We start from the raw sequence: 27,787 nt of genomic DNA, 5'->3' as shown, positions 1-27,787 counted from the left end.
TTAAGGAAGGCACATTTGTATGAGTAATGGATTTTGTGTTCATGCTGTTATAACTATCATATATATTACCTAGATAAAATATCACTTCTATAGGTGGATCTTCCCTTTCTCTAGCAGCATCAAATTGGTTTTGCTGATGGTAGCTCCCATCGCCTTAACAATGGCGTGAGCTTCTTCCATTCCTCTCGTATTCTTACCTAGGAGGCATTGTTGTGCTCATAATCATGGCAGTGCCCCTTCCGTTTTGTCCTTTTGAGTTTCTATCCTCCTCAAAATGCTGGGAAATAAAGTCTCAGGCTGGTCAATTTGACTTTGAGGGTGTAACCCTGTCGAATCTTACAATTAGTTGGATTTTTATCCACCTGTTGCATCTAGTATAGAGTAACCACAGCTCATTTTAAGTTATTGCACAGAGGGATTGTGGTGGCTTAGTGAATAGTGTTTGGCTTCTGTTCCTAGAGTCCTAGTGAAGACTTGGACACCCTCAAAACTTAATATCATCCAACTGATCCCTGGGCCACCATGAACGTGTGAAATTTGTTGGCTGGGAACTTATTCCAGGGTGAGCTCTATCCTCACATAACCTATTATGTCTTCCCACACTTGTTTACCGAGATTTTGTACAAATCGCATTATTATTATGGTTATCTGCCAATGCAGTGGCGTAGCAACGTGGGATGAAGGGATCCCCCCCAAAGCCTCAGAGAAATAAAAGAATTGTTAAAACTATTGTCTAGTTTAGACAAATAATAACAGCATCTGCTTAAAGTTAATTTTTAGTGCCAAAATGATGTAAAATGTGTTTCCAGGCATGTTATACGTCAAAATTTTTCCGGACCCCCAATTGCCTAGGGAGGGGAGGGTAGTCACCCCAGGCCATCTCCCTAAAGCATATTCCTAGTTACGCCACTGAACTCATGAATCATAAACAAGCGTTGGCCTGTTTTCGAAATTTGTAAAAAAATCCTCTCTAACATTTTATTGATGCCAAGAACTTAGCAATTTTACCTAAAAACGGAAAACGTATTCCGATTGCTAATGGACGGCCAACCACAAAATGTACGCGTTCGTATTGACCGCCTGTCGGACCGAGCGCCGTCGGCCGTGAGAGTAGTTGGTGGATAAGTCGTGCAGGCAGCGCTACTATCGCGTCTTTTTATCTCTGTTGGCGGAATTGGCGGCCGGGGCGCCATGGTTCGTTTGTACTTCGCTCTAGTTGGGAAAGGCGAGTGGTTCGAGAGAGTTGGCGGAGAAGGCAGAGAGCATGTTCCGTCCGTAAAGCAGTGGGGATGAGCCCCTGTCAGCTGGTCAACACAAGCGCCCATGTGATCGGGATCCCGGCTCCTGAGGTGCACTCGTACACGTCGAACTCAAGCCCGGTCGCCTCTTGCCCACTGGTGAGTGCAATTAAGCCTGACCTCCGATGACTCCCTCGACTTTCGTTTCGCCGATGCTTTTTCCAGGTTGTTTCTGCGCCTTCTACTCACGTTAGAACAACGAACTTATGAGTGAGAGACCATCCTAACTTTGCTAGGTTGTGAACATAACGTGTCTTCATGTGTAAAGCCATCATACTGCCCTCAAAGCTTTGGTTTGGTGACCATAGTTTTGTTTTTACATGCATGTTTATAGTAACTTGGGGAATTACGCTGTAGGCAGTTCATTTCCATGGATAATGACGCTAGGCCATTGTTAGATTCAAAGGCATGTTTCTGTAGAAACCCTTCTGACATTATTATGGCTCCTCTGAGGTCAAGGTTTTCGAATTCATTAGGGAAAATTTTTCTCGCGCTTGTATTTGTGGGATTACTTATCTGGTAGATTTGCAGATTAATGGGAGTATATATCTGCGTATTGCTTTGCGATTAAAGTTACTGAAGTCTGTCGCAGAGCCATCAGTATTTTGTTTTCCAAGCGGCATCTTTTTTGAGATAGTGGATAACTTTTTATACCAAAGCTATACTAGCCGCTTGTGTATCTGTATCTGCTGACACTTATTTTTTCTCCACTCCTGAGCTTATGCATCATAAGATTAAATACATTATGATGTGCTGATAGTCTGTCCCGTTTTAAGTCCAAGGCTGCATAGTTGAAGCATTAGTATCATGACTTGTATCATCACCTTCACTATTCGGCAATTCTGAGAGTGGTTCGGCTCTGCATCTCTGCCCTTAATTATCCTTTCAATTAACCTTTTCATGTTTCGTTTTATCAATAAATGCTGCTTAATTCGTCGGTTGTTCGCTTCAACCTCGTGAGGGGCCTATCTTTGCTAGTCTTCCCATCCACTTGTCCTTCGGCGATTGTCATTACAGTAGGCACTTGGATTTGGGGTGACACTGTTTACAGTTGGTACATGGGCGTACCCAGCGAGGGGGATGAGGGGGCAGCTGCTCCCCCCCCCCCTAGAAGCAAAAATTGCAAATGTCTTTAAGGAAAATAATATTTTTTCAAGCAAATAATTTTAGAAATTAATAAAGAGCTGTTACAGTTTCCTTGAAATGTTGATTTCATTCACCTTTTCCATGCTCAAATCTTGCCTATAACTTGAACGGCCATGCCTCCCCCCCCCCTAGTTTTGATTTACAGTCGAAGGTGCAATATTATAGATGCATCTCAATTACTGTTCTTTCTTGAGAGTAAGGGCGCACTTCCTTTTCTGAATTTATTGTTTGCCTTCTGACGAAATTGTTTGCTATTGCTTCTAATTTGTCAATCAGTATAAAGTATTCTTCGCGATATGATATTTGGAGGAGGCGATGGACAGCTGAAGCTTTTAGGGCCGCCGTTGAGGAATGAATGGAAGGGCTTAAAAGATTGAGCATCGGCGTTTCACCTGTAGCAATTTTTGAACACCTTCTATCAGCCGGAAACTACTTACAACAAGTACGCACACCTTCAACATACCCCCTATGTTCGGTTAATGTAACTCCTCCTCAGCGTATAAGCGAGATTCAAAAGACGAGTGAGTGGTTGGTTTGGGTGATTAAGACTCGTTCTGCCCCATTCTTCTTGAAGATCCCCATTTTTCTTACTTCTTTATTTGTCCTAAATACAAAAAACAAGGCTTACGCGGAGGCCATCGGTGGGGAACCACAAACTCTGTGGCGGGAAAAATATTCGGGTTTGATTTGATTTGACGAAAATTTGATGGTATTTCGGAGGGGGGGGGGGGGGTAACGTTGACATATTCCGCATTCCGCGGAGTGAAACGAAATTTCGGCGATATTTCGTGGGTACTCCATGTTCTACGAGAGATAATTCTGTGGCGATGTTATGAAAAATATATTAAAAAAGAATAGGAACTTCATCCATGAAATACTATTGCTTAATGGTCGAACCAAATTTGTGACACCGCTCAAAAGGACCTCATCTGACACTTATAGGTATGCCGGCAAATATTCAGCAAAGTAACGAGCGGCAAGTGTCATCAAATGCTTGAAGGTTATTGTGGACCGGAAATAAATTAAATTTTAAAAATCTGAAAAAATTATCAACGGGGAAGGGAAATATGACCATTTCAAATTTATGGGTGGATTTGATCACTTCTCTCTTGACGACTGACCTTGGATGCATGCATACCACTGCACTGAAGGGAGGCAGCGGATCATTCGGTGGACTGCAATTATAGCGGCTCCCACTCAACTAAGCATCAGGTCAAATAGAACCCCTGCACTTCCGAGATTTGAAGAGGGAACATTGGAGCACGAACCCACTAACAAGCCAGCAACCGTTCCAATCTGATCACCTTGTCACTCTCCCCCGTCATAACAATGCATGGATTCATGGATGCCGACTTTCAAAAAAATATTGGGGGCCAAATCAGGGATCTTGCCCCGGGAAATTTTATAAGAAGTGAGTTTTGAGTTTTTTTAAAGAATTTTAGAAGAATCATTTGACCAACATTAGAACCCTGATAACTCGAATCTCGATATCTGGACAATCCGGGGAAAATCGGCAAGTCTGACACATTTTTTCCAACCATAGCGAATTTTTGAGGGGGCTCGGCTCCCCCCCTCATGCATCATGGAGTCGGCGCCACTGGATGGATTTCAAGTGTTCCTACGTAAATAGGGTTGTGCTGGCCTAATATTAGGAAAGCGTAGTTGAAAAGTAGCGTCAAATCACTATGAAGCATTCAGCATTAAGTGCCGAAATTTTCCCTGGGCATTATTTAAAATTTATGACCATTTGCATCGAAAAGTAATTTCTTCCAGAAATTCGCTAGGGGAAATTTTTGCAAAGAGTTACTAAGGGGTGTCTCAAGACTTCATCCTTATTCGTAATTCACGAATTTCTTGTATATAGCCTGTGCTGTGCTTCCGTCATGCAATCTAATTGGATGATCGTAAGCAGTATTTTTTTAATGATTAACAATGAATGTGTCAAATCCCTATCCACTGTAGTGGCTGATGGATTATCGGGAATGCTTTCCTTTATCTCGACCACTTTATCATTAATTTACGCCGCATACTGTTTTAAATTCATGTTTTATTGTCAGTGGCGATTAAACGTGGGGAGGCCGCCCCTCGTCGTAAATTCTGGAAGAATAAGAAAGAATATAGATGATCTTCAAGGTGGCTATTCAAGGAAAGTTTCATTTCACCAGCATAACAGACAGCGTTTAAAAGTAATTGATGAATATCTAAAACCCACTTGTCAACACATATCAGACCTCATAAGCATTATCACTTAGAGGAGTAGCATAATACTACGGAAAGCAATGAACCGCTCCCTCTTCCTAAAACAGCAACTTAAATCCTCCCCTGATTGTTGTAGCTTGGTTTTTTATGTTTACACATGTTCGTTGCTCGAATTAAATTCATGTTCCTGTTCTCTTTTGGCCTTTATTGTCGTTTCTCATCCATTGATTCAACCTGAAGGTCATATCTTCTTAAAACCCTGCGAACCACCTGTAGGGTGCGAGAAATTCACCGACAGAAAAATCATTCCCCTTGACTGAGATACGAACCGGGATCTCCTGAAGTCAGGGAATCCTGGCAAGGGCGTACCCAGGATGAAAACGAGGGGGGGGGGCAAGCTATGGTTGTTCAAGTTATAGGTAAGATTTAAGCATGGAAAAGGTGAATGAAACCAACATTTTAAGGAAACTGTAACAGCTCTTTATTAGTTTTTAAAATTATTTCCTTGAAAAAATATTATTTTCCTTAAAGACATTTGCGATTTTTGCTTCTAGGGAGGGGGGGGGGGGCAGCTGCCACCCTCCTGCCCTGCTGGGTACGCCCATAGATCCGGGTTTGAATCCCCGTCAAGGCAAATGATTTTTTAAAAGGATTTTTCGCACAGTTTGTGCAATTCGGGTGACTCACGTAAAGTTGTCACCGTGGCTAGTCCCGGTATACTTAAATTACCTCTATGATGTTTGGCTTGGGCAGATCAATCACCTGCATGCAGTATTTGAATGACATGGTTAGTTTGGGTGAAGTTAGAGCTCACCCCGGTCATGCCATGGATTCCGCTCTCTCAGGGAAGTGACTCACCGCAGCTCAAAGCAATAAACCTAGCTTAGTTTATGTAGAGCGGTTCATCGTGGATATGAACCCACTTCTCTCTAACCCTCTGTCAGTAGGTAGCACAAAGCTCATCTACTGAAATACCACTCTCAACCATAGTTTCATAGCATAATAATTGTTCTTTTGAATCCCTATTAATTTATTTATTTCCATACCATCGAAAACAGCTCTATACGGCCTTTTACATAGGGATCATTAAGCTCTTAACAGTTTAACGTACACAAACAACCATTCCCTGGATAAGGGCGGGACTCATGGTACCTCGTGGATGTAGATGTATGTTAGGCTCTCAAAGAGAGTCAAAAGTGATAACCCCCCAATATTGTCACTTAGTACGCATTAACGTCCTCCTCTTTTTCACGTATATAGTGTTTTTTTTTAAACTATCTATAATCTTAAGTTTCTCCAATAACACACGCATATACTTGATACTAGGGTATCTAATTTTCCTTTTCTTCGGAATTCAATGGATGAAAACTCTAGCGCATGCATTTTAAATTTTCCGTTGACTTCCCCGAAGCATTTTCTGAAACGAATGATTGACTATCTCTATCGCTCCGCCACAGTGGCGCATTCTATGACATCCCCCTTTCTTCCTTCCCCGCCCGATCGTATCTCATCAGTTTTACTTCCTTTCGGGGTAGTGCGAGGGATTACCCTCCGATTTCAAGAGGCGTAGTCCGTAAAATTCAAGGCGAGCCATGGTAAACCTTCCAGCGGCAGTGTACACCAAATATATGTAATGAGGAGGTATTCTCTCTAAATATATATACACGCTGGAGGAGGTTTCTTTTGGAATGCGATCCCAACGCCATTTTCCGGGCTGGGCGGTATTTCAAATACACGATATGAATGTATTTTGTATTTCCAATACAGATTTTTTGGTATTTTCCCATTCTGAAAAAAATACATTTGTAAAATTACTTACAAAATTAATTACAAAATACTTATGAAGTACCTCTGATATCATTTGAGTAACATTATGTTTATGAGATTACTTCGTTTTCTTTAGAATCGTTTTCTTCATGTTTGCAACTATCAATAACGTGCCATTGCGGGTTATATTTTTAAGAAAGATCTCTAAGTTTCCTTACAAATGTATTTTATATCTTAAAAGGTATTTAAAATATTGTTTCTTATTTAAAAAAATACCCAAATCGAAGGTATTTTTTATTTTAATTTCAAATACATTTGGAACGGTAATTAGTATTTTGTATTTCAAATACTCCTCGGCCAGCCCTGACCATTTGGACCGGCATAGAAGTTGCTCAATCCCATGGGAGAAGGCGGCACTAATTATTTCACCGTGTTTATGGAGTCACTCTACTTCAGTCTCCTCTAGTTAATTGAGCGACAATGGCGCCCGTAACGAGGTTCCAGCCGCCCACCCGGCGTGAGCCACTCAAATGCTCATCCTCATCTCTGGGAGCACCTTCTTCCTCTCCCTCGACTCAACTTCATCTTTCTTCATCATTCATGAGCCCATCGTTGCTAATATTGATGCAACGCAGACGTGACCCTGTTATTTATTGGCATTTATGTAGAAAACCGGTCACGGTTTTAATTTGCTGCAGGAGTTATCTCCCTACTGCGAATTAAGATGCTAGTTACTAAGCTTTCGAGACGCGTTAAGTGGTAAATACTGATTGGTGATTTTTATGAGGCGATCTCGTTAAGTATAATGATATATTATGATGGATGATTTGTGAGCGATCATTGTTGAGAAAGGTGCAGTGTTACGTGTTTGACATTCCAATACTTGGAAGGAAAGTGTTTTTTTTTTCGCTGAACTTCGTAACCGCGACCATTTCCTTAGAGAGTCATAATGGTCGCTCTGATAAGCACCTCCTCCATCTAAGGTCATGCCTCCTCCGCCTCCTTGTGGCGTACTGACTTTCATTATAAGCAATCCTCTTCCGTGGCTAATTGAGTTTGATATAACAAAGATAATCAGTCGCATGCCGGTTTCTTGCTGTTGTTATGTTAGTTGTCTTCCAAGGGAACTGGGACTGTAATTAGTGCTTAGAAAGCATGGGTATTAAAGCTATTTATTTCAATGTAGAAGCTCGAGTAGTAACATAGCGAATCTCTTTGTACTCTATTTTAGCTGGTAAGTAAAGTAAAATTGCACGATAGGGTGTTCGTACGTCATTAGCGTAACTGCAGGCTTCTTTCTGTCTCCAGGCATCTTCTTCATATTTATTCAATTTCAATCAACGTTAATTTGACCGTATCTTTTGCGGTTTCATGCGTTGTCCTGTTGAACAAGTTTTGCCGTGGTTATATTCATTGATGCGAGACGATCATTGAGTGTTTTAGTAAATTTTAATGTAAGGTCCACTTGTTTGGCCTAATCTAACTCCTTGACCATTTTTCATGTTACTTAGTTTCTACTTGCTTGCACGTATACCTACCGTTTTACGCACCGTTTTCTGCGTGTGAGCAGCTGTCAGCTAAACATTTGGCTGCAATTGAAGCCTCAAGTGTTATAAAGTTCCACCAATTCCTAGTGATTTCGGTTGTCGCCTGGTATTTCTTTTTTTAGTCCTGGTGAAATGGTCGTCACTATTGATAGTTTTTCTCCTCCGCGCTGTTGCAATTCCACTCTACGTGCATTAAAGGTTTTTCCTCATTATGTGTACAATTAAATGGACCCCCGACTGATATGATGCTAAGGCATTAAGGCGTGTAATTATGCCTCCAGAGATATGGGTGTATAGAAGACAACGACACAACAGACAATAGCAACTTGAGGGTCGTGTTAGCAATGTGAAATCACCACTCACGCCGAAACTTAAAGTGTGAAGCCATCGATTTTGAAGCTGGTAAATGCATTAACTTTGGAATCATTAAGTTATTTCTTCGGTGTATAAAAATGATTTTCTTCGGCAGTAAGTGCCTCCTTTGATAGTATACCAATTTATATGAATTGGAAACCCTTCGTACTTCCGCGGAATACGGAAATTTATCATTACGTGTACGGTTATGCTTCCTAAATTTCCTATTACTATAATATTTAAGCGCTTGACATTTGTTTGGATTCATTTATTCGAAAGGCATATTTGAAAAATAACTTATCTTATAAATGCATATTTTTAAAAATTAATTAATCAATTTTAGGGAAGTTGCTCATTTATTTGGATTTATTCTTTCGAAAGGAACATTTTTAAATACTTTATCGTATAAAGGTATATTTTTATAATTTATTAATCAATCTCATAGAAGACGCTGTCGAATCGCCCCCGTACTTCTTTTCGCCTTCGTTTTCTGCTGATCGATATTTTTGTTTTGTTATTTCTGTCTCCTCATCCTGAACAGTCCTTTAATTTTGTTGCCTTGCATTCCGCTTTCTTTGTGTTATGAACCTCGTCAGTTTCTTTGACAGATTAGCGAGCACGCTTTCCGGATATCGCTTCCTAGGGTTCAATCTCGTATCCTACCCACCTTCCGCGGACGAAATTCTGGCCAATAAGAAAATTTTAGCTTATCTCGAACGATTGACTCGTCTTTTTTTTCTTTTCATCTCATCAATATTCTTTGCTTTTTGTGTTCAATGCTCTTACGTGAGGTCGTTCCATGAAATTGCATTTGTTCTTGTTCACTGCGCTTCTTGTGGAATTATTGAGTGTCACCCTTGGATTTACGCTTGTTAAGGTGGACGTTGAAACGATTATTACGAGAATTTTATCCTGTAATTTTTTGCCAAACTTTGGCTGTATCTGTGCAGCATATAAAAAATTATGAACGCATCTAAGTATATCTTTGTCCTGTCTTTGAGAACGAGTATATATACAAGCAGGGACGATTTACTTAATTTAAAGGTAATAAATTACGTAAAGCTTTCAAAATTGATGCTTAAAATACCAGGGAAGAACATGTTCTGTATAGTTCCGATTATTTAACGAGCAAACTTAGGACACACAATGTTCCTAATAGCAGAAAGAAGCGGTTAGAATGCCAGGCCAGTATGCTGATTGCTGATGCACACTAAAGCAAGATAAATTTTCATTCTAGGAAAAGACAAATTGTGTGAATTTCACTCGATTTAATTAGTTAGAATTTGACAACTTTTCACCACTAGCTTTTCAAACTGCTTTTAAATATAAGCGACTGCTGCTTTTACGTTTATGTCAGAAAATATTTCATTGATTCCAATTCGTTCATTGTAATCAATTTGTTCACATAAATCAATTTTAATTTGACCTAGAAAGCGGAGTTATCATCTTCTATTGTTTTGAAGAACATTTTGATGAAGTTGTGTGTATGCAGCTCAACCTAACTTGGCTGATTGAGTAAGTGCAATGAGATAGTGTATGTGCTTCGATGGCATTTAAATATAAGTAAGAGTTTGTAATAAATTAGGCTTCCTTGATAGCATATATCAGTTGTCAAAGAGAGGTGAAAAGAATTATGACTAAAATCAGCAAACAATTGGAAAATCACTTATAAGGTGTCATACTTTTCAATGATAATTTTTAAATCTTTTAGCCTCGTAGGTGCGCAAGTAAATTTACGAAAAAATTTCACAAGTATGTATTCATTTTACCATTGACCAATATCCCAAGTAGCAACTACGAGTGATAATGTTACGAGAACACGTGGAAAGCAGAACTTTTTGCATAAAATTCAGTGACTTTGGGCGGGAATCAGAATCGGCCATCATTTTATCTTGTTTTCAAAACTTTAGTGATATCATTTAATGCCAGCTTTTAGCAGTCACTAACCGCTGGGGCGTGAGACTCTCCAATCCGAAAGTTATCGACGAAACTCGCTACTTATCGTGTAAAAATATCTTTCGACCTGACTCTAAATTCAGAGCAGGCAGATACTCATTGTACGCTTCAAATTCCAAGTGTTTGATTTATGAGGTCGTGATTAGCGTGATAATGCGATAGCTAGTGACTTTAAAATTTAAAAAAATCTATATCCACTTAACGTATGGTCATGCTCATGTAGGAATTTTGATGCGGTATGGATGGATATAATATCCTATTTTTTATCGCTGTATATCCGTTTGAACTCTGATATCAAAATTGTCCATCTGTTGTCGGTGTATTTGATAATTCATAAGTTTATCTTTGGCCATGAGTCACCGCAATCCACAAAGGAAAAAATGGCAATTGGAGCGAGTGTTTTTTGTTTGCAATTCAAAAGCCACGCCCCTCATGGTATTCAGAGAAACTAAGCGAATTCCAATGCTGCATATCTTGGCAAATGTTAATCGGGTCGGACTCCTCAGTAAATCAACGGCGATTAATGCGGGATTCCTTCTTTTCGAGGAACGGAACTTCAAGAGTTTCCATGCTTCTTGTTGGGAAATTCTGTTTTAGTTTGATTAAAGGTACATACCTTATTAACGAAAATGTGAGTAAAGAAATTTGATTCTCATAATCCTTTTACCTAACAGCAATCTAAAACTATATATTCTCTTTAGGGACTTTCAGTTACGGGAAATGGCTGAGTACCAATCAATTACTGAATTAATGGATGTTTAGCTTATGAAATACCAATTAATAGCTGATTAAAAATAATCAATTGGACATGCATCATAGACCTCTAACGATTAATATGACTCTATGTTATAAACTCCGGAAAGCACCCGTTTTGCTCACGTAACCATTTCGTTTTCAGAGCATTTATAGCCGACTAGCCTTTTCATAGCGACATATTTCTTCTCTTTTACATCCTTTATAACTTGTCCTGCCTAACTCATTCGGGGCCGTCCCTTGCCCTTCGTCTTCTCTTCCAACTGTCCGTCGAGGATTATTTCACCAGGCCATCATGCTTCAAAATGTGGCCAACTATGTTCTCCTGTCTTCTGCTTAAGATTTTTAGGAGCCTTCTCTTTTCCTCCCACTCTTCTCAGCACTTCTTATTTACTGACACGGTCGATCCATTTTATCTTCATCATTCTTCGGTAGCACCACATTTCGAATGCTTCCACTCTTGACTTCTCTACTGCTATCAACGTCCAAGCATTGCTTCCATATAGTAACATGCTCCACATGTAGCATCTGACGAATTGTTTCCTTACTTCTAATCTTGTATTCTCAGCTGTAAGAAGATTCTTTTTACAGATATCCCTCTTCGCCTGCGCTATTCTACTGACTATTTCTTTCTTGCAATGGTCCATCGGTGGTAATTCGGCTTCCCAGGTTAGAAAACCTTTTCACCTCTTCAAGCTTATCCTTTCCTAGGTTAATGTTTCTTTTAGCCTCCTCTCTTTTGCTGCATATTAATATATTAATCATCTTTTAGTTGATTTTCAGTTGATACCTGGCCATTGTCCACTCCGTATTTGTCAAAATCTTCTTCAAGTCCTTCTCTGTCTCGGCTATGACTGCTATGTCGTCAGCAAATCGCAGCATACTAATTTTTTCTCCGTGGATATTGACATCCTAAGCCTTCTCCTTGATTTCATTGATGGCTCTCTCGATGTAAACATTAAAAATTATGGGGTGAAGTTCACACCCTTGTCTCATCCCTTTTCTTATTCTTGCTTCTGCACAGTTGGGTCTACATTTGATCTCAGCTACTTGGTTTGTATACAAACTATGAACAATTCTACGATCATTGTAGAGCACTCCGATTTCTCTCAGAATTTTATGCATTGAATTCCATTCCACGATATCAAACATCTTCTCGAAATCGACAAATGCTATGAAAGTCGGTTTGTCCTTATCCTTTCTCTTCTATATGAGCAGCCTAAGTGCCAAAATTGCTTGTCTTGTGCCCCTGCTTTTCCTAAATCGGAATTGGTCCTCACCCAGGAATTCTTCTGCTCTTCGTTCTATTATCTTGTAAACGATTCTTGTCAGAATCTTCGGCGCATGTGTCGTCAGGCTTATAGTCCTAAAGTCTTTGGACTTCTCTGCTCTCTTCCTTTTGGGTATGGGAATTAAGATGTTTTTCTTAAGGTCACTAGGTAAATCTCCTGTTGAGTACAAATCGCAGATAGCTTTATACAGTTAAATTAAGACCTTTTCTCCTGCATGAGTGAGTTCTGTGTGGAAGGAATGTAGCTGTTGGTGGCATAGTAATTCTTACTACCGTTTCACCTGTTTGGTGGCTCCTATTTATAGTCAAATTGTTAACTTTAGTAATTAGCAACTAAAATAAATAAGCTAAGTATGTTTAGTGTATTTATTTCACTCCAATACTAAAAAATAAGCTAATAATGTTTACTTGCAGGATAGGTGGTATACCCTTACCCCCATCCTATTATTTGCTCGCAACAGTTGTTCTGTGAATCGAAAAATTATTATGGAATGAAGAGAACGCACTTTAATAAACTGGATGATTAAATTGTGATTTTTGACCCTGAGGTTGCCGCCAAAGGTTTGGCTTTTGTTCTCGTGTTTTTGGTCGAATTTTTCATCTGTTGTATTCATTATTAAGATGATTTAATTGCTTCAAAAAATAAACGGCCACATCTGAATTACGAATGTTGTTGAGTCCCAGTGAAGGAGGATTGGTGTTTTTCATTTGAAAATATTTGGAAGACTTGAGAACTTCCATTTGTGAACCTGGTTTGTTCTAACAGCGGGTTTGATATTGAGGTTTGAGTTTATATTTTCCCTGGTTAACCTACTCGGAAAACAGTGTCAGTAACAGCAATTAAACTTCTTTGTTATCAGAGAGGTGGGTCAGTGAGATCGTAGTAGTTGCTATGATGAAAAATGGTACCATCTGAAGAAATTCTCCATTTGTTTCTAACTGTTCAATTTGACACCAGAACGCGTTGGAGTGGGTCTGCTCTGAAGAAAAAGTATTATGTATGCTGAAGTTTTTTTTAACGTTCCTTCTTCCTGGTCTTTATTCAAGCAGTAGATGCAGTATTTATTTGTTTTTTGCAATTGAATTAAATTGGTTTGAAAATCGATAATCCTAAGACGAAATGAAAACTATTGACAACTCTATTAAGCCCTAGTAATCAATTTTATGCAATTAGCATCGCTATCCTTTCATAATTCTTTCTCGTTCCCCACCCTCTACATATTTTGGTTACCGAAGCGTTGATTCCGATCATGTAAAACTTGTGGAATCGGAGAAATTTTCTTCAGAGTCTTTTGGTTTTTCATTGGAATAAGTTTTAAACACGCCAAATCAACTCTGACGCTACTTTTGAAAATTGGGTCGATTAGGATGGTTAGGATTAAGAAGGAAAACACGATCTCATTCGCATTGACTTCGTGGGAGGCGGAATTTACGAGACGTCTCTTTGATAAAAAAAACTCCTCGCCGACTGATAACCTCGAAAAAAATACGCCGTGAAAAAATACGTCGCTCTTGAAGCTTCCTCTGCCGTTTCGGATGTGGTCATTGTGTGAGCATTACCTCCTGGAAATCGGCCTGGGATGACCTCTGTGATTTCCTCTCTACTAATATTGAGAATGTCAGAATACTAAGAGCCTTCGTGTTCATCTTCTTTGATGAATCTCACTTGCGACCAGTTTCGCATGAGCTCCTTCTCTTCTGTTCTTCAGTGCTGTGCATCACTGAGATCTTCATAGCCCCTGTCCATCACGATGTTTGTCAGAGTGTTCTAACTTCCACTTTCACCACGCCACGTTCCTTCGGTCTTTCCTTCAACTGCCGTTTTGAGATTGCAATATTTTGTCAGAATAAAAAAGCCTTATTCATCACAACATAACTTGTCTCTCAACTTGGCGTAACTGTGGTGTGGAAAGCTAAAAAAAGAGCGCTTGTTGGTTCTCAACGGCTTAGAATGGCATAACCTGAGTGAGGAACATGCCATTAGGTGAAAAAAGGTCAATTATCTCTTGTCATTAACAATGAGTTGAGAGGGATACAGTGTTGTGTATAGAGAGGCAGTAATACTATAGTTCAATTCTTTACAATCTATTTCACGATTGACACGCAGTCAGTGATCTGGTTGAAGGAATTTGTGATTAATCGGTGTAGTTTGAAATCGGTTATGCCGAGTTATGTTGTTGTGAACGGAAGTCATCCATCACGCCTTTTCCTTATTTATATCTCTCAATATCTCTCAAATGTCGTTCGCATTTCTATTTTCTATCGTTTCTTGTGACCCTTCTATTTATTCATTGTCTTTTCACCTCGATGTCCAAGGGTAATCTTCACACAGCGTGGCTCTCCAAGTTCAACATTTTCGGATATTTCCTTAGCTATTATTCTGAATTAAAGTTTAAGTATCTGCGACTTGCAATTACTAGTTTACGATTGCCGTGTTGTATGCCGTTCGTAATGAAATTCGAACTAAATCTCATCCTCATCATGACACTGACTCCTCGAATTGGTGGCAATTTTCGTGAATTTTTGTTTCTAATTTTTGGTTGCGTGGTTGAATGTAGGCTATTTGTTTTTCGCAATTTTTTTTTCTCCCAAAAATCAACCACGGAGTTGTGTTCAACGTACATTAAACTCAGATTCATGTTGTATTCGTGTATTCACTGTCGATCCTAATGTGAGAATTTGGAATTACGGTGGTGGTGGTGGTGGTTATGGAGGGTTTAGTGTGCATTTTATTAATTTTGGGTGGGTATGTTAAGAATGATCGCAGGCTACCCCGGCGTATAGAATCGTAGAAGGTTACTCGGGGTTTCCACCGGATCAGGTTCTCTATCACAGCCGACGTTTCGATGAACGAGTCGTCCATCGAAATGCCCTACCCCTCATTGCGATGCCCTGATGACGATGAACGAGTCGGTTATCGAAACGTCGGCCGTGATGGAGACCCTGACCCCATGGAAATCCCGAGTTACCTTCCGCGACTCGCGTGTTCGACGTGCACGGATTGAAATCTAAATTATGTGTTAGCTCTCTTCTTTCGCTAGCTCATGGGTGTGTTGACTTAACTGGTGCAATTTTTCCTTTTCATCTTATTTTAAGGGTTTCCGTCTCGTATTTGTCCAGAGAATGCGTTTCACCATACCATTTACCTTTCTTGCACCATTGTGATTATACAGACGCAGAGTGGTGAGGCTAAATAGACCTCTCATCCTTATCATGATGTCAATTTATGATCTTCTTTGAGTAGATTTCTCAATTTCCATTGGCTTGCACGTGCCAGCTAGACTCGTTCACCTCTTTGCCAGTGAATGTCAATTTATTCATTTTCATGATTGACTACATTACATTTAGGTCCATGGATGAGTTGCAAATGGTTGTGGTTACTTTTGGAATCGGGTGTTTTTCTCGTAGGGTTGTGTGTTAAGTTTCTATGCATTTCCAGGGTTTTTTTTTCGCTGAAAATATTACCTATTTTACGATTTCGTGATCCAAGCTTCCATTTAACCTGAAAAGACAATGTTAAATGCTTTTTATAATGTAGCCTTTGTTAAATTTATAGTTATCTGCTTGCGTTACTTTTAGCTGTTGAGAAATAAACGCCTTGGCGCGTTGAGATGCATTGTGTCCACCGGAATGGGTCCACGGAATCGTTTCATTAGCTTCAAAGTTTTGGATATTTTAGCACAAAAGTGAAAAAAGAAATATTTTCCATATACATATACTACATATATAGACATATTTTCCTTATACATATGGGTGGGAAATGTATAATTCTATTATTTGATTTTTATGACTTTAATTTTAATCATTGGCGTATATCGATAAAAATGCCGCGACTTTTTATTACACCTTATTAAAACGAGAAATTTTCAATTTGAACCTATTTTATATTTGCAAAAGCTATGTTTGTTCCATATAGAAGGCGTATCCCATAAAGGCCGGTCTTTGAGCACTGTAAAACGTTTTCCATAAATTGCAATACAATTCTTACGTTCAATAATGGAGATTGTATCGAAAAACTTGCACTTTACGACCTAATAATCAGTTATGATTTACCAAGTACCCTGGAAAATTCACTTGTTTAATTGTAATAAACATTGTAAAGACTGTCGTTTCAAGATGCACTTATCTCCGAAAACCCCATAAAATGCAATTTTTGTGATTTTACTTTGACATATCTCGAAATCCTAAGTTGGTGGCGCAATTAAGGGGTCGTGTATGAAATCAACGTCCCAAATCGCCTCATGAACGATTATTAAGGCAGGCACTCACATTTAAAAGCTTTTTTCAATTGAGGGCATGAAAGGGTAAATAGTATAACTGCCGGAAAATCACAGAAGTCTTATGCGTGAAACCATTAAGTCTTCACAATTATCTCACATCCCCAGGAGTCTAACAGAAATATAGCATCATAGTCGTCGATTTCCAAAACAAAAATATGTAATGAGCAAGAAGTGGAATAATTAGATGCCATTTTAAAGCGTCAATCACAATAATATCGTTCGTTCAAACCGCAGCTATACCGAATCTATTTTCACGATTTCAACCAAAGTTCTGAATAAAGGAAATGATGAGAGTCATTTCACACCATATCATTAAGAATTTCTTTTTCTCCTCTCAAACTGAGTGGCGTTATATTCGTGTCCTTCGCACCAATCGTGGAAGTATTTATAGGTCTGTCGCATTTCTTTGAGGCCTTCGACGGAATTTCTGAATTTTTAAAGATAAAATATTTAAATAATGGTTTTTCACCTTTTCGAGCGTCTTCAATTATTCGGCAAGCGTAGCGTGCCAGCATAAAGGGGTTCCAAGTCCAAATACGCGGAGCAGCAATTAGTTTCTTTCCCTCTTTCCAGAATAAGAAAATGAATCTGCCATTTCAACGAGGTCACGCATGGTCCTATGACCACTTGCACTCCACTTTGACCTTTCGTCGCAGATTCTCTACAAATGAATCGGGGAACCAGAGGATTTGCTCCCATTCTCAAACTATTGATATACACACGAGTATTTGTGCCCCATGATATAGTCATATACATATGTGTAGGTGTAGTGGACCCCCTTTTCACGATGAGTCCGACATACGTTGGATTCGGCGTACTATCTGAGCTAATTTTGCTCTTTTAAATTTCGTCCATTCTCTTTCCACTCATGCGATTTGTAATTAGTTATGCCATTTTGCACCTCATTTGTTTACACAATTTTAGCATAGCAACGTTAGCTTGCGCTGATGCTATTCGAAAACTGATTCTTCGTCCGGATAGAAAGAATGCAGACCCAACAAACGATGGAATTCGCTGAACGAGCGGTCCTCCTGATTAAAGGATAGGTATCGTAAATCGAGGCTGTCTACTGTAAGGGGCCTCATGAAAGGATGATAATGAGTACGTATTTACTCAGATGAAATTTTCTTTCAAAAGGGAAAACGAAAAGTGGGACCGTATTCATTTAGGGCTTAGCGTGGCGAGGCCTCAAATTGTGTCTGTACGGTGACATTTCAGATTCTAAAGACTTCACATTTTAATAGGGCATTGCTTAGAATTTCCAACGTCATGACGTTAAAAATGACTTCAAGTATCGAAAGTTTCACGCCGATACGGAATGTTGCTCCAAAATATTCATTGGTTAAACCGACTGTCAAACTGAAGTGTATACTGAGAAAAGGACTGCATGGTTTCTGGGAAAAAAGTTGAATCCGATAACTTTAGTGAAAATTGCAATTGAAAGACTGAGTATTTGAGATATAACTCAATGAAACTGCTTCATTTGATAATCGGCAAGAAAAGATTTAAACCTTGAGTCGTGCATAAAATTGTCTCCTTCTTTCAATGGCAAAAGCGTCACCGTTTGGTACTCATAATGATGTCATGCGTTCAGTATGTAATTTATTAGCCTGAAACACCTACTTAGGTTACTTTTTTCACATTTTTTAATCTATGCTATGCTATGAATGCATGCATGCTATGCCGATTTGTCTCATTAATACATAAAAATGTCATAGTAGGTACTAAGGAAATACCAAGGAAAACAGGGTAAATTTCACACGATTTAGAAAAATATATTCCTATGCTCTGGTAACTTCAGCTATTCCTCTGTTGACATTAAATCACCGAGAAGACATGCTTTGCATGCTTCGAATAACCGGAACCAAGCTTGGAGATTTAAAAAAGTTGGTATTTTTATAATGCAACGTACCGGATTGAAAGTTCAAACTTACGTAAAAATAATAATTGGATAAAGAGTGATTCCAGAAAGAAAGTTATATTAAGGTGGATTTATTTCGGGGCAGAAATGTAAATAGGGAGCACTAATCATGAATCAAGCAAATATCAGGCGGCAGTGCGCTGCTTCAAGCCTGTTTTAGTCCAATTGTAAGTGCAGCTGGAAACATAAATGACGGGTGTAGAGACCGTTTCTCATTTTTACAGAATTTATCGAGTCGTCAACAATACAGAAAATACTATGTTTCTTGGTGCCAGGGTCGGTCTGGCCAGTCGGCTGGTCGGCGATCGACTTGCACTAATTGAACCAATGCTTCTTTTTTTCACAAAAAATTCTACGTTTTCATTAGTTGCTTTATTGACAACATACTCAGTTTAAAAAGATCATACAAAAAATAAATAAAATAAAGGTGTCAGAAGAATAAAGAGAAGGTTTTTTGAGAGGGTTATTCGAAAAGGTTATTAAAGAGGTTTTTCATATTTCAATTGAATTTTTTGAAAAAAATATAATATAACCATTACATATTATTAAAGTCTATAATGCGTGTTTTTCTCACTTTTGACAGTATTTTTTCTCGCTAAGTTTTTATTTTTATTAACTTATATGTAGTTTTTAAGAGCCAGGATAGCGTCAAAATCCATTCCCGGTTGTTCAATTTCCTAAAATATTTTGGTTAAGGGCTCCCGGATCTCCGGTAAGGAGGGCCCCCAATAACCCCTGACCGCCCCTGATTGGTGTTCACGTTCGCCGGGAAAGAGGCTCTTCATGTATTAGAATATACTTATTGTTTTTCATTTGTGTTTAATCAGGAATTCATTTCAACGACAAATGGTACGAAAGAAAATTAAGCTATTTCTCCAAAAATACTGTCACATCCTGATCCAGTCGTTGAGTATCTTATTCTATTATTTTTTTTATTTATAATGGAACTAGATAACTAGGTATTTTTCCCAACTCCGAGGAAGGTGGTAGTGCCACCGAAAATCTAGTTGTGTGAGTCTTTTCTTTGATTGTGCTCTGTATTGTGTGTGCCCAACCGAGGATATATGTATTTGTGTTAAATACCTCATAGAGGCACATCTTGAAGTATCTATTTTGATAAATAATTTGATGGGAATTGTTAATCCAAGTTCCACGGCAGCATGTACGAGTTCCCCACTGAATAATTTCCCCAAACCTTACTAGTCACCGATGTGTTTACACTTTTGTTTCTGATGAATACCCTAGAATGTATTTTTAAGATAATTTTATCAGCCGTGTCACTTCCTCCGAAAGGTATAAATCTCGACACTCGTAAATTTAACAACCCTTTCGACGCACTCAGGCCATGTACAGGTGTGTAGAAAGGTTCCGATTAGATTGGTATCATTACAGTAATTAACCCACGCACGCACTTGATTCGCAAGGCCATTCCGCGGAAGAAATTCAATCTCCAGCGCTCAAAATGCAACACGAAAGCTTGTCGCCCGCAAAAATGGTGCGGTTACCTCCAAATGCGACGGCGAAATCAGCTCTACAAATAAATTTCCATAAAAATAAACGGATAAAATCAACACACATGAGCGATCCTCCAATCAATCAACTCATGTCATTGGCCTTTTTTCGTCCAAAAATACTCTTTTTATTACTTTTGCAGTCATATTGAAATCACTGCTGTGTGCACCTGTATGTATCTCAAAAAAAAAACTTACGCAAGGGGAAAAAATAACGATATGGACAAAATTTTCAAAATTGAGAATAATTGTAAACCAGCAAACTAAGTATAATTAAATCGAACAAACTTTGTATTAATCCACCTATTTATTTTCGTGGTACGACTAGTTTCGACGCAGCGGCGTCATCCTCAGGAACAGGTGAGGATGGCGCCGCTGCGTCGAAACTAGTCGTACCACGAAAGTAAAATGGTGGATTGATACAAAGTTTGTTCGTTTTTATTTATTGAAAAGAACTTCCACAAAGTTGAGCCTGTGACCATAGAGATTAGCAAACTAAGAGTAAGGATTAGATTTCACAGAAATGTGACATGGACGTATAATTAGAACATCATCCTTCTCTTAGGAAAACAGCCTTCCGCAAAATTTTTTATCTGAGAAAAATCATACCGAGGTGTGATTTTCAAAATTCACGTTCTGGCAAATGTGGTGCACGCCATGAAATTTCTCGGCGATAACAAAGTTTGAAGTGATCGATAGAGGTGAGTGGGGAGGACAGTTCGCGCCGCGGTCATGCGTCCGTCCCCTAGACGCAGGGCGGTTCATTTTTTTCGGACAAGCGAGGGAGAAAAGCACAGCCGCTTTTATTTTTAACCTTAGCCTAATTCATATTTTAATGCGCGTCCCTCCGCGCATTCAAGGACAAGGACATGGGGTTTTGGGGATATATATTCTCCCACGCTATCTGCACCGTTTCTTTCCTCGCATTTCGGCGAGGAAAGGCTGAAAAAAGAACACAAAAACTTCCGCGCCCCAAGGCTTCCAAAACACGGACGGTGTTGTCGAGCGAGGCTAGCGGCTCGCCGCGTCATCCGATGACGCGCAGAGCAGACAGACGGGCTGGCCACGCCAACGAATTCCCAGCAAAACTCACGAGTGAGCCAAGGGTCGCGAAAATAAAAAGAAATCGCTCTTCTCATTGTACTCAAGCGCCATCTTTGCACCGGCGGCTACAAGTAATGTAGGCTACCCGGGCGATATTTTATGGGGAAGCACAGCCGATAATCCGCGTTTTTATGCCGATAATTGGCGAAGTACACGAAAAATGTTGATGAATGCTAGAGCATAAATGCAATTCGGACAGAAAACTAAAATTATCTCCCTCCTATCGTAAAAATATTTGCAAAAATAAAAGCGAGGTTCTTCATCCGACTACTTTTGGAGTTATTAGCAATTTATGATTGAAGTATTCTACCGATTAATTTGTGTTTTCAGGTAAGAGACAGTCAGCAGTGTCATGGTCGTACTCAGCGAGGGGGAGGAGGGGGCAGTTGCCCCCCCATTTAGAAGCAAAGGTAAATTTAGTTCAAAACGAAAATTTTGAACAGATTTTCTTTAAATCCAAGAAAGGTGATATTATTATAAAACATGTAATTAAAATAAAAACATTTTTCGTATCAAATAATATTAAAAATAATGAAGCGCTGTTATAAATTTCTTGAACTTTTGGTTTCATTACCTTATCTGTGTTATAACTTGAACGACCGCGGCTTGCCTCCCTGTAGTTATGATCCTGGGTACGCCCTTTGGCAGGGTTTCCCACTTCCATTCCAACAGTGTTTTTTACATGACACCATCACGTGGAATACTTTTTTTTGGCTCCTACCCTTCGACCTATCTGGCATGGGTGGCCCTAACGAGAGTGATTTATAATGAGTGCAGCTCTATGGGTCATAGGACCGCGCAAACCTTTCCATCGCGACCAGGTTGTAGCTTAATGGAAAGGTTATTAGCAAATGAGAACAGTAATTTTAAGTCTTCATGTTATTTTCATGAAAATAGCGTTAAGGTCGGCTCTAATGCCTACAAAAAGTTATAACGCAAAAATGCAAGAATTGAATAATGCGTATTCTCTTTCCTCTCGTATTGTTGCTTTTTAAAATGCGATTTCTGTGTACCCTTCCTCTGCCAACTAACGACAATGTATATCTTCCATAATTACACAACATTGGTTTATTAACGTGTGCCAAAAGTAATTGTTTTGTATCTCGCAGTCGCGAACGTACTGCTGTAAGTGCGCCTTTCTCCTTTTCACGTAGCGGTTTTCCTAGAAAATGAAGCCATCTCGATCCGTGCGTTGAGGGGCGTATAACTCTTTCCTTTATCATGATAGTTTGACCATTATTCTTTCTTTACTTGCTTTCCTTAACTTTAACTTGGCGATATATATTTGTTGGAAGTGTTGTATCAACCTTTCCTCATTTGCTATGTTTAGATTATTTCTTATTTTTAATTGTATGAACACAGGTAAGTACCCGCTCAAGAAAAACTTGACCCTTTAAAAATATCATTGATCCATTCGATCATTAGTGTCCGACTTGAAGTATTTTTAAAACATTCATGTTTAAAGAAATAATCTATATCATCTGAAGTAATCTTTGAAATTTATTCTTTCTCAAATTCTTTTTTAAATTTAAAGTTATGAATACATTTCAACGCGTTCAAGACGTCGTTTTTCCATAATTGGTCAGTTTGTTTTGTTTTTTTTCCAATTTTAACAAAATTTAAGCGTAAATAGACCCATATTTTCGGGTTTTCAATCCCTTTTCTACTTCTCTGCTTATTCGCAGCGAAAACCCAACGGCCCTTTGGCAGGTAAGTTGCTGACGTCACGCAGGTCATTGATTTCCAGCTACGCCTCGGACATAGGCCGCGTGAGATCCGTTCTTGTTTCCGGCAACTTTTGCGATACTTTATTATACACTTTCGGGGAATGATAGTTCGAGGAAGAACTTTTGCGCCGTAGTTTATTTTTACATTCCGGCTAGTAAAGGTTTCGTTTGGCGAAGGTGCGATGTTGGGCCTGAGTAAATTATCTACTGTACCAGTTCGCATGGCACCCAGTTGATATTTTTTCGTCACATATCACTCGTTTAGTTAAAAAAATAACGTTATGTTCTTGAAATCGAAAGGATGTACTCTTGTTCAAATTTTCCTGTATGTATAAAATTTAGAAACATAACCTCAGAATGTATGATCTTAGGTTTTCCCGGCCTATCAGTTGCAGAAAAGTTTCTCGGGTTTTCCACCGGTTGATGTCGTCCATGTCTCCCGACGTTTCGATCCGCGACTTGCTGATCATCCTCAGGGGATCTTCCGATCTTTTTTAAATTTAAAGACCTCAGAATTTTCTCGGACGTGAAATGTTTGTTATCGATATACTGCCAATTATAGCGATTTGAAGACGATAACGCATGGCTCAAACGAGTAACGGGTCACAAAAAAGACTATTTTCGGTCGAGAGGAAGTGATGTTCCCCATCAAATCGTCCGAGAATCTGAATTTTTTCGTGTATTTATAACACAGCAGTGCAATGACAGAGGAAATTCCTCATAACTCGTGAAAACGAAAAAACCAAACAGAATGGCCTCATGGAGGTGAAGCTAGTTCAGCGAGAATCTTCGACGTGCCAGCCTTCTTTTCATCGTCAAATCAACCCGGGTAAATAAAGCGTGCATATATTATGCCCTAGGGTGCGTGGAAAAATTTCCTCCCGTAATAAATTCTCCTGGAAAACCCTTGAATGCTGCTTTGGGTTTTAGGGATTTTTAAAGCCTATCGTAATGTATTTTAAAAAAAGAAAGCTATCATCCTGTGTGAAATTGCTGCATAGAATGGAAACGGGAGCTAGAAGATGTCGCTACCAACCCCGTACAGGCCAGAGTTTCTTTATTGTGTCTTTTTTTCTGGACGTGTCTTTTATATCAATCACTGTGTCCCACCCTTGACTATGTGCCTTTTCTTCGAAAGCGATTCTTTGTCTACATTGCCGCCAGGAAAATTTAGTTAGGTCACTTGATCTCGGAGAGTAGCGTGAAAGCACGATTGCTTGCAATTTCCTTGCTATGCGAATAGAGGGCCCTTAGTATTCATAGTTCGACGTTCAGCTGGTGTGCAGAGGAGAACTCTTACGTGAAAAATTTAGTTTTGAAAAGGTCTCTCTCGTGAAGCAGCGTACTGCTTTTTGCGAATAGTGAATGATGTGTCTAGGTTTGATTCATCAGCGGCAAACTGAATTGTATGGTGGGACATTTAATGTTGAAAATTTTGCAAACCTTATGTAACTATTAATGTATTTTAAAATGGAAAATCAGTAACTGGTTATTATAATTTTAACATATCAAATTAAAAAAAAATTTATTTCCTAATGAATAGGTTCGCTCGAACGTTTCTAAAATTTTGACCGAAAGTGTTTTTTTTTAGAGCTAAGCGTACTTGGTCCACAAAATTTGAACATATATTCACCATAAAAATGGTCCTTAATTCATTATCAGCTAATGTTTGTAAGCGCAAATTGACAAGTTACAGTTGAGGTGCCATATTTCGGAAAATAATTTTGCTTTAAAAATACGTAAAATGCCTTAAAATACTCATGTAGGCGCCTAGTTTAGGAATTTAATGGATTTTCGTATTGAAAATCCACGACTTATCGAAATAGTTTCTTGAAAGCAAATACTGAATGAGGGTGCACTGATCACTCGGTAATGTTTAAATATAGGATTAATTAATTCTTGAAATATCCGATTTTTAATAATGACGTAAAGTGACTGGTGTTTACATGTAAAATATGCGCAATTTTTCAATTTAAATATTTTTTTCTAAGGATTTAAAAAAGTGTATGGACTTCTACGATAGGGGTCATTATATTTTAGTAAACGCAATCTTTACAGCTTCATCCCAAGCTGTCTATCATTATGAGCTGTTGGCGTCGTTTTTAAAAATTGAATCGTCCTGGACCAAGTGTCATAGTATATCGCAGGCGATCTTTCTACAGGCCTAGTTTCCATTCTAAGATAGTATCGTACTATTACTCTTTTTTCCTCCTTGTGAATGGTAGGTTTTTATACGAGCGTCAATGCATTATCCCTGTTCAGATTTATAGAATTAAACTTCTTATCCGCGTTGTTATTATCCCTACTCACACTTTAAGTTCTTATGTCTTTCATCACTAGCCGTTGTATTTGCTTTTCTCTTTCTGAATGGCAGTTCGGTCCTCCATCATGGATTTGAAAGAATCTTGCTGTCCTAGCCGTCTGCACCTAATTTTAATTTACATTCCATGTTACTATGTATAACCATCATGAGTGGATAACAATAAAAATGGAATCATTAGTCCATTCTACGATAAAAAAGCTCTTCCTTACTCTTTGAGAAATGCAGGTATGTTTGTGGACATCAATAATAGTCAATGTTCGGAGTTCAAGGATCTTCATGTACCTGCACTCCTACTTATTGCCTATCATCACCTAGTCGTCGATGTTTTTTTTTTCATCGAATCGAGATGAATCATGTGTTATCGTAAATCGCTAGCTGTCTGACATCTGTGCATCATTCCTCGGAATAAACACAATATTGCCCATTATTCCTCTTGCTATGTGGGTGATAGGTGTGTGAACCTCGTCGATATTTCTCCATTAAGATTTGAAACATCTTCCTTTCCCATCCGTGACTCATAAGTACTTTGCAAACATGACTACTTTTTTTTCTCACCGCGCGCATTGTTTCCCAGAATTCTTTTTATCGCTCTGTTGCATTTCCACGGTGTGACCTTTTCCGGGGCCGTGGCAACCGTATCGGAAAAAGGGAAGTGTTTGCCCTCCTTCCGTTTGATTTTTATTCAGAGTGACACGCCCCCTGTTGGACGGCAGGCAAATGAGGAGGAGGAAGTCGACGGCGGCGGCGGAAGCTTCGAGTTACGTTCCGAGAAACACTGCTCCCACGCGGAAATTAATTCAACTAAGGGTTGGGAGAAAAAGTGCTTTCCTCCTCTCGCTGCGTGAGGTGAAAGGTCAGGGGGTCTCCGAATACGCGCCACCCCCAATGCCATCGCTTATAATATACTTCGGAAACGGCTTGTTTACTCACCAACGAATGCGAAATTCAATCCTGGTATGGAGATGCGTGGGGGACCGATTTTTGGAGGAAGGAACTCTGCCTTCATTCAACCTCGTCTTCGCTGGTCGAAAATAAATCTCGATTTTGCAGCCCACGCGGAAAATTACATTGCGATTCGTCATCAGAAGCCAGAGTACATGCATAGGGATAGGGTTCTACGTCTTCTTAGCACCCCGCAAACTCTCTCAAAAGCAGGGAGGGTAACAGTAACTAAACGAAAGAAAAAATCATTAAAATTTCCATAAAATTTCAATAGCTTCGTTCCCAGGAGCGAAATGGATTTAAACCCGTGTAGCTAAACTCTGGATCGAAACTAAATCGGAGTCAAAACTACTTGCCGTCGAAACTAAACTAAAACTGGGGGACGAAGCGAAACGTAGATAATGTTTCGCTCCGGAGGGACCACGTGCTTCGCCTTCGAACAGTTCAGTTTCGACCCACACACTGAGGACGAAGTATGGTTGAATGGAGTAGAGATTCGGCCTAGCGCCATTAATGCATGGGGCACTCATATTTTTACCACTAACAGGAGAACTGTGAACACAAACTGGCCATTCGATTTTTAAGCTCAATGTTTTAACCTCTCTACACTTATGTCATACGTAATGGGTCGAACCTGTTCCCTCTTATCCCCCTCCACTCAACTTCTGGGATCGAAACTTAACTATGAGCAGCGGAGTTTCCATTAATTTAGTTTCTTTCCTGGGAGTTAAGTTTCGTCCCGGGTCGAAACTAATCTCCTTGGTGGTTTCAATTTCGTGCGGGAACGAAACTAAAGCTACTAGGCTGCCTAACCTTCCTAGTAAGATTCGTATTCTCGTTTCCCTCCGGGTCGAAACAACATTTTCGTTTCGTTTCACTTGCCATCCATGCTCAAAAGTCACTTAGGTATTAGGCGCGAGGTATTTAGGACTCCAACCATAAACCTGTGTGAGAATGGAAAATTATTAGATGCAAATAGTGAGGGATTTGGCTGTCTGAATTCGATCTAACATTTCTTAAAGTTTCGTATTAATTGGGGAAAAAATAAATTTCTATCCCCAGTGGTCCGGAAAAGTATCCCTGTTATATTGACGTATCTATGGTGACGTTCTCCTTGTCACTCTGACATGTCTATTTTTATGTGCTGAAGCAATCTAATTTCAGCATTACCTGGAGTTCATGATTTTTGGACGTGGGCATTCGTCCGTGGCATTGATCACTTTCCATATTTCCTTTCCTCCGAAAAAGCATTCTATGCTGAGCGATCGGCAACTTGAGAAGTTGGAGACGGGAAAGAATAGGTGGTCTTTTTGTCCACAATTTATCAGATTGGACTATAAATAGCTCCATAAATGGGACCTTCGGGCCTATTAGTTATATATGTGGGAAAATTTCGAACTTTGGAAGCTTTTTGGGCCGCTTGAATTTCAAATTATGGGAGTTCAGCTGAAGTTTTAGCTAGGTTACCGTTGGTACTTATACTACGCATATGGAAATGTAGAGTCATAACCTATAGATACCTGTGTTTGAATCATTTCTCATGGGAAACTGCGGCATCCCGCCCAGGAAGGATTTTTCACATCCGAGGACATGTGATTGCCCAAATAGTTAATTACCATTAAATACCATTGAGGTGTAATTAGCCCAAATTTCGGTAGTAGAATTCAG

At 39.3% G+C, this 27,787-nt stretch overlaps 1 protein-coding gene across 2 annotated transcripts in view; it reads left to right on the top strand.

The window, feature by feature from the left end:
* The first annotated feature begins 1,194 nt into the window (after positions 1 to 1,194).
* Positions 1,195 to 27,787, top strand: part of LOC124166612 (serine/threonine-protein kinase NIM1) — a 167,512-nt gene continuing 140,919 nt past the window's right edge. Inside the window, exon 1 of one of the 2 annotated variants that reach the window (XM_046544209.1) lies at positions 1,195 to 1,397. The gene's annotated coding sequence lies outside the window, so the exon portion shown is untranslated. The remainder of the gene's footprint in view (positions 1,398 to 27,787) is intronic. The other variant, XM_046544207.1, reaches the window with a different exon arrangement.

This window comes from Ischnura elegans, chromosome 10 (assembly GCF_921293095.1).
Source record: "Ischnura elegans chromosome 10, ioIscEleg1.1, whole genome shotgun sequence".
Taxonomy (NCBI): Eukaryota; Metazoa; Arthropoda; class Insecta; order Odonata; family Coenagrionidae; genus Ischnura; species Ischnura elegans.
Note: the sequence above shows the minus strand (reverse complement) of the source record. Positions and strands in the feature narration are given on the sequence as shown.